Below are 8,546 nucleotides of genomic sequence, written 5' to 3'. Positions count from 1 at the left end.
TCATGCTTGGGAGGGTGGAGGGACAGCGCAGGAGAGGAAGGCCCTCTATGAGGTGGATTGATTCAGTGACTGGGATAATTGGGATGGGAGTGTCAGAGATGGTGCGATTGGCACAGGACAGAGCGGAATTTAGGGCTGTTGTACATAGGGTCGCTATGAGTCGCAGGCGACTCGACGGCACATAACAACAACTAGAGCTATCCTGATATACAATATGGTGAGCGACAGGATAATATCCATATGCATACGAGGAAGTCCAATGAATACCACTATCATTCAAATATATGCACCAACAACTAGAGCCAAAGAGGAGGAAGTAGAAGATTTCTACCAATTTTTGCAGTCAGAAATTGATCAAACATGCAATCAAGATGCATTAATAATAATGGGCGACAGGAACCCAAAAGTTGGGGACAGGGAAGAAGGATCAGTAGCTGGAAAACACGGGCTCAGTGAGAGAAATGAGGCTGGAGATAGAATGACAGAGTTCTGCACATTCAATGATTCATTCACTGCAAATATCTTTTATAAGAAACATAAACACAGGCTATACACATGGATCTCACCTGATGGCATGCATAAGAGTCAAATTGATTACGTTTGTAGAAAGACTCACAGGAGTAGCTCAGTATCAGCAGTGAAAACCAGGCCAGGTGCTGATTGTGGGACAGACCACCAACTACTCACATGCAAGTTCAAGCTGAAGTTGAGGACAATTAAATCAAGTCCACGGGAACCAAGATTTGACCTTAAGTCTGTCCCACTTGAATTTCAAAACCATCTCAGGACCAAGTTTGAGCCTTGAGTACCAATGACTGTAGACCAAATGAGCTCTCTGGGAGGGTATCAAGAAAATTGTCCATGAAGAATGTAAAAGATCATTACAAAGGCTGAGAAAGAAGAAAAGACCAAGATGAATGTCAGATGAGACTCTGAATATTGCATTAGAGTGCCGAGAAGCCAAAGCTAAAGGAAGAAAGCAAGAAATCAAAGAGCTGAACAGAAAATTTAAATAGGCAGCTCGAGACGACAAAGCAAAATACTATAATGAAATGTGCAGAGAGCTGGAGTCAGAAAATCAAAAGGGCTGAACTCGCTCAGAGTTTCTTAAGCTGAAGGAGCTGAAAAACAAATTCAAGCCATGGGTGGCAATACTTAAAGATAGTTTGGGTAGACTGTTAAATGATCCAGTAAGTATCAAAGGAAGATGGAAGGAGTACACAGAGTCACTGTATTAGAAGGAATTGGCTGACACAGAGGAATTTCATGAAATGACATATGAGCAATAGCCCATGGTAATGAAGGAGGAAGTTCAAATTGCTCTAAAGGAACTGGCTAAAAACAAGGCTCCAGGACTTGATGGCATACCAATTGATTTATTTCAACAAACAGATGTTGCCCTGGATGTGCTCACTAAGTTGTATCAGGAAAACTGGAGGACAGCCAGCTGGCCAACTGACTGGAAGAGATTGATATTTATCCCCATTCCAAAGAAAGATGACCCAACAGAGTGTGGAAATTATCAAACAATATTGATAACACATGCAAGCAAGATTCTGCTGAAAATTATCCAAAAACGTTTGGAACAATATGTCAACAGAGAACTGCCAGATGTGCAGCCTGGATTTAGAAGAGGTTGTGGTACTAGGGATATTATATAATGTTAGATGGATCTTGGCAGAAAGCAGAGAATCTCAGAAGAATGTCTATCTGTCCTTCATTGACTATGCAAAGGCTTTTGACTGTGTGGATTGCAAGCAGCTATGGCTGACTCTGAGAAGAATGGGAATCCCAGAACATTTGATTGTGCTAATGCAAAGCCTATACTTGGACTAAGAGGCAGTCGTCAGAACAGAACAGGGAGACATGGATGGTTCAAAATCAAGAAAGGGGTCCATCAGGGATGTATTTTGTCTCTGTACCTTTTCAATCTGTATGCAGAACAGGTCATCCGAGTTGCTGGGCTTTATGAGGAGGAATGTGGCATCAGGATTGGTGGAAGAATCATCAACAAACTGCGTTATGTGGCTGACAAAACCCTGATCGCTGAAACTGAGGAGAACCTGAAGCCCTTGCTGAAGATGGTCGAGGACTGCAGCCTTCAATATGGATTGAAACTCAACATCAAGAAAACAAAGATTCTCACCACTGGGCCAATTGGCAGCATCAGTATGGATGGTGAAGAGATTGAGATAGTTAACAGTTTTAGTTTACTTGGTTCCACAGTCAACACTCTTGGTGCCAGCAGCCAGGAAATCAAGAAACAAATTGCATTGGCAAAGTCAGCTGTGAGGGACCTCTCAAGAGTACTAAAGAGCAACGACATCAGGCTGGAGACTATGATGTGCCTGATCCAGGCTTTAGTCTTCGCAATTACATGCTATGCATCAGATAGTTGGACAGTGAATAGGGATGATAGAAGGAGAATTGATGCCTTTGAGCTGTGGTTATGGAGAAGAGTGTTGAATATACCATGGACTGCTAGGAGAACAAACAAGTTTGTCCTGGAGAAGGTGAAGCCGGAATGCTCCTTGGAGTCAAGGATTCTGAAGCTTTGTCTGACGTACTTTGGGCATGTTGCAAGGAGGGACTGGTCCTTGGAGAGGGACATCATGTTTGGAAGAGTGGAGGTACGGCGCAGGAGAGGAAGACCCTCGATGAGATGGATTGATTCTGTGAGTGGAGTGGTGGGAATGAGTGAGTTTGAGACCACTAGGTTGGCACAGGATAGAACAGCGTTTAGGGCTCTTGTCCATAGGGTCGAATGAGTCGCAAGCGACTAGATGGCACATAATAACAACAAAAACAACATCTTTTTGAAGAAAAGACTTAAGCTGGGGAAAACCAATATGAATCTGTTTTGTCAGAGTCAGTAGCGGGGACATTTTCTAATGGAGGGAGTGTTCAGAGGGCACAGAAAGCCCTGAAACATGAAGTATCCAGCTGCAAAATGGCTAAGAAGCACACGTGAAATGTATGGATCTAGGTCCCCAACCGTCAATCCCTGACTGACACCTGCAGTCTTAGCCAGGTTCAGGAGAAGAATGTCAATTCTCTGCCAGGGAAGAGCTGCAGTGGAAGTCGCTCCTGGTGTTCCTCAGTCACAGCAACCTCACCTGTGGTGGAGCAGCACCACGGTCCAGCACATTTTCAATTGTGGATTTTCCAAAAGTAGATCACCAGACCACTCCTGAAGCACTGCTGTGAAGATTTGAACTTTCAATCCTTGGATTAGAAGGCAATTGGGTTAACCATTTGCATCACCCTGGGACTCTACTCTTTGGTTATAGGTAAAGCCAGTATCTCAAAAGGAAATAATAAAAGATAATAAGTGAGAGTAAGAATTGAGTCAATAAAAACCCAAATTTAAATCCTTAGTGGCAGAATTTGTATCGCTGGTTACAATCTAGTGAGCTTATTAGAGTTTTATTATTCCCTAATTATTGTCACTTTAAGATATTTAAAGCACTTAGGAGAATTGGATGTAACAGACGTGTGAAGAGATTAAGTTTTTGATCAAGGCTTAAATGTTTGGGGATATCTAATTTACTAAATTTGTGAGCTTTAAAACTTGGCAATTTAGTTATTAGAATAATTTAATAGTTAGTATAATTATCCTAAGCATTATTATTGTTATTAGACGTCACTGAGCTAGTCCTGACTCATGGCGACCTTCTGTATGGCAGCCTGGAACAACGCCTGGCCCTGCCCCCATCCCCACAGTTTTTGCTAGATTTGAGCCCATTGTTCCAGTCACTGGGTTGATCCATCTCATTGAGCATCTGCCTCTTTTTTTCCTGATCTTCCACTTCACCAAGCATCATGTACCTCTCCTCCTGATGACATGTCCACAGTAAAATGAAATTTCTCCATCCTTGCTTTTAAGGAGCATTCTGGCTGTACTTCCTCCAAGGCAGATTTATTTGTGTTTTCCAGCATTCTATGGCTAGTTCAATATTCTTTGTCAGCATCATCATTCAAATGCAATACTATTTATTTGAAATGATAATTGGATGTTGATTAAGAGTGGTACAATGAATTTAGTAATATGGCCCTTTCATCTGTAACTTTCTGTTTGATGATTTTAGCGTTTGTCTCATTTTTATCAGCAAACCCATATTTTCCAACTACTATTCCTTCTTTAGTTTGCTTGGCTCCACAATTAACACTCTTGGCATCAGCAGCCAGGAAATTATAAGACAAATTGCAAAGTCTGATGTCAGACACCTCTCCAAAGTACTGGAGAGCAATGATGCCAGTCTGGAGACTAAGGTGTGCCTGATCCAGGCCATAGTCTTTGCAATTAGTTGCTATGCATCAGAAAGCTGGACAATGACTAGGGGGATGATAGAAGGAGAATTGATGCCTTTGAGCTGTGGTGCTGGAGAAGAGAGAGTATTAAGTATGCATACCATGGATTGCTACGAGAACAAACAAGTTCATCCTAGAGAGGGTGAAAACCAGGCTGCTCCTTGGATGTAAGGATTCTGAAGCTTTGTCTGACATACTTTGGACGTGTTGCAAGGAGGGACCAGTCTTTGGAGAAGAACATCATACTAGAAAGAAGGGTGGAGGGACACCTCAGGAGAGGAAGACCCCTGATGAGATGGATTGATTCGGTGACTGGGGAAATGAGGGTAGTTGGGTAAGAAATTGTGAGATTGGTGTAGGATAGAGCGGGGTGTAAGGCTATTGGAATTGGGTTGCTATGAGCTGCAGACAACTCCATGGCACATAAGAGCAATAACATTCCTTCTTCACTGTTTCCAACTTTTGTGTTCCAGTCACAAGTTCAGTCACTTTTAGGCTGCAAGATTTGGTAAACATTTTCAATTGCCTCCTCATTGGCTCTAGATGTAGGAGCATGTATTTGAATAATAGTAGTATTAACAGGTCTTCCTTGTATATGTGGATAATATCCTATCACTTACACCACATTGTATTTCAGGATAGAATTTGAAATTGACTTTTTAAATTTTTTTTATTTTGAAGTTGACTTTTTTACTATGACTGCAACACCATTCTTCTTCTTTGTTTTATTCCCAGTAAAGTATATCATATAATTATCTGATTCAAAGTGGCCAAAGCTGGTCCATCTCATCTCACTAATACCTAGAATGTTGATGCTCACACGTTTTATATAATTTTTCACAATTTCTAGTTTTTATATATTTTTTCACAATTTAAAGCTACATATATTTCACATTCCAATTATTAAAATAGACTTACCATCATTTCCCCTCATTTTGACAGAGCAAAGGAACACTACACAGTTTAAAATTATAAAGGGAGTGCATCAGGGTTGTATTCTCTCTCCATACCTATTCAATCTCTATGCTGAGTAAATTGTTCAAGAAGCTGGACTCTATGAAAAGGAATGTGGCATCAGAGGGAGACTTATCAGTAACCTGCATTATGCAGATGACACAAACTTGCTTGCTGAAAGTGATGAAGACTTGAAGCACTTGTTGCAAAAGGTCAAAGAATACAACCTTCAATATAGATTGCATCTCAGTGTCAACAAAATAAAGATTCTTACCACTGAACTGATAGATGACATCATGATAGATGGAGAAAAGATTGAAACTGTCAACAACTTCATATTACTTGGATCCACAATTAACACCCTTTGCATTAGTAGTCAGAAAATCAGGACACATGTTATCAGGGAAAGACTGCAGTTAGGGACCTCTCTAAATTATTGAGGAGTAATGATGTCAGTTTGAGGCCTAAAGTATGTCTGATTCAGGCCATGGTCTTTCCAATCACTTGCTATACATCTGAGAGCTGGGCAATGAATAAGACAACAGAAGAATTGATGCCTTTGAGCTGTGGTGTTGGAGAAGAGCACTGAACATCCCATGGACTAAAAAAAGGACAATCAAATATGTCTTGGAGAGGGTGCAGTCAGAGCGCTCTTTGGAGGCAAAGATGCTAAAGCTTCATCTCACCTACTTTGGGCATGTTGCTAGGAGGGACTATTGCTTGGAGAGGGATATGATGTTCAGAAAGGTGAAGGGTCGGCGAAGGAGAGGCAGACCCTCAGCCATGGTGTTTGACACAGTGACTGCTACAATGAACTTTAATGTGTCAGAAAGTGTGAGGATGGCACAAGATAGGACAGGGTTCAGATCTGTTGTTCATAGGGTCATTATGAGTCATACTCAATTGCACCTAATAACAAAGCCTCTGTCGATGTTTAATATCTCATTCAAAGATAGTAGTTTATTGTATGTTATTTATATTATTAAGGAGATAGGGTTAGGGTGGGGTACAAGCTTTTCCCTGCTAGAAGATTTACCCAAGTTGACACCCTTAGTTTTCCTGGGGTGTATAGCCCTTGAATTCTATAGAAAGGAATGTTCGTCATTGCTCAACTCTTGCTTGCTTGGGACATTGCACCTCACATGATCCAGCTGTGCTGACCGCCAACAGCCTGACTATAGACTCTGGCCCATTGATCCCCAGCCTCTGTGGCCGCATTCATCAGTCTTCTTCATTTATAATCATGTGAGGCATTTCTCTGATGGTTTTTTAGTTTCTGTGAGACTTTTCAGTGCATCACAGAACAGAAAGATAAAGATGGGAGTGAGTGAAGTAAGGGGAGGAAGAACAGTTAATGTTGGAGAAGATGGAGTGAGTGGTAAAGCAGTTTCGACATTTTGAACATTGTAAACCCCCATCTTATAGGAGTCTTGCACTAATCATGGTAAAATAAATTGTTCATGCAGCAAAGTATGAATTGTAGTGACTACTCCTTTCCATACACACACAAGAGTTCCTTGGACATTAAAATCAATAAATAGAGGGGAAAGGTGGGGGGGGGAAATGCTAATCACTGGAAAAGAAGTAAAAACAAAACAATGTTTTATGGTGGAAATTGTGAGAGGGATTTGGTACTTTTATGCTTGTTGGTGGGACTGGAACTGTTATAGCATCCCTGGATGTCAATTTTTATCCTAAAAATTAAAACTCAAAAAGGAAGCAGCCAACACACTTTTAGAAATATCTGCTGTGGGTGTGCATACCAACCACATTATATCATGAGATGTAATAAAGAGATATGATGGTACCATTATAGCAAAACAACTGGATATGGCCCAGATACAAGGATTCCTGGTGGCACAATGGTTAATTAGCTGCCAATGATGTCAGCAAATTAAACCCACCATGGCTTTGAGGAAGAAAGACCTGGCCATCCCTCCCACAGGGTCTAGAAAACCTCCCAGCTCAGTTCTACATTAGCCTCTATGGTCTTTGCAAGTTGGAGTTGATTGGATAACACCCAACAGCAATAACAACGTGGCTCAGATGTTAATTAATAGGCTATTGATTAGATCAGAGTTTCTCAAGTCTCAGCACTATTTGCATTTTTTATTAATTTTTTTGTGATGTGTGACTTTGTTGTTCTGCGACTTGTAGGGTGGTTAACATCTTTCCCAGCCTCTACCCAGTAGATATGAGCAGCACCCCTTTCTCTCAATGTGATAACTATAGTGTCTCTAGACCCTGCCATATAAGAACCCTTGTGGTAGAGAACCCAACAGGCAGCTCCATAATACAATGCTGTGTAGCCTTTAAAAGGAATGGCAGTACCTAGGGTTGCTATGGGTTGCAGGTGACTCAACCGAATCTATAACAATAGTTATTGACTTGGAAGATGTCCATGACATTTTCCAACAAAGAGGGGGGGAACCAGAACAGGTGACAAAATTGGTTGTATAGTAAGATTCCATTTTTATATCTCTGTGTACTGACATCGGCTCATAAGTGTAGAAGAAAGAATGAGAGAAGAGGGTGGAAGAAAGCTGTTTTCAGTTAGGCAAGTGGGTCTAAGGGCTTTGTACTCACCAAGCTATGAACATTTCAGACTCCCTGAGACACGGACTGCAGTGAAGGAGCACTTCATGCCTTGAACACAGATCTCACTAAGGGTATTAGTGGCTTGGAGGCAGGCTCTGCCCCATCAAGGTGATGTTAGCCAGCCCTTGATCTGGCACATAAAACTCAAAACTCAAAAGGCCTACACCCTCTGAAACAGACTTCCAGAAATAAGCCCGAAGCCCTAATCTTCAACCCTCCAGCTGACTCCTGTCCCAGCCTGGGTCTTAAAAGCCCCCAACACAGCAGAACACCTCGACACCGTCTTTGAGTCTTGTATATGAATCTACTCAGTTGCATCCCCAGTGAACAGCATTCACAGCTGACTGACTTTCCCCACCTGTTCCTTCTAGTTCCAACTTCTCCAGACAGCCTTATCTCAAATCATTCCTGGTCACCTAGAACTTGTGCGGTTTGGGGTGAGTTCTCAGAGTCACTTCTCATGTGTGAAGTGCACTCTTCTCGAAGCTCCAAGGAACATTAGGTGAGCTGACACGTGGTGTGGTGAGATATGCATTGGGCTGATAACCAGAAAGTTGGTGATTTGAATCTACCAGCCAGGCTGGGGGAGAAAGATGAAATGGTCACATCCTATAAAAATGTACAGCCTCCCAAACCTAACAGAAAGTCTGCATGTGTTAGACCAACTCAGTGTTAGTGAGTAG

Source organism: Elephantulus edwardii, unplaced genomic scaffold (genome assembly GCF_000299155.1).
Source record: "Elephantulus edwardii isolate Elephantulus edwardi_28Jun2011 unplaced genomic scaffold, EleEdw1.0 scaffold00033, whole genome shotgun sequence".
In the NCBI taxonomy this organism is placed as follows: Eukaryota; Metazoa; Chordata; class Mammalia; order Macroscelidea; family Macroscelididae; genus Elephantulus; species Elephantulus edwardii.
This window is presented reverse-complemented; position numbering follows the sequence as displayed.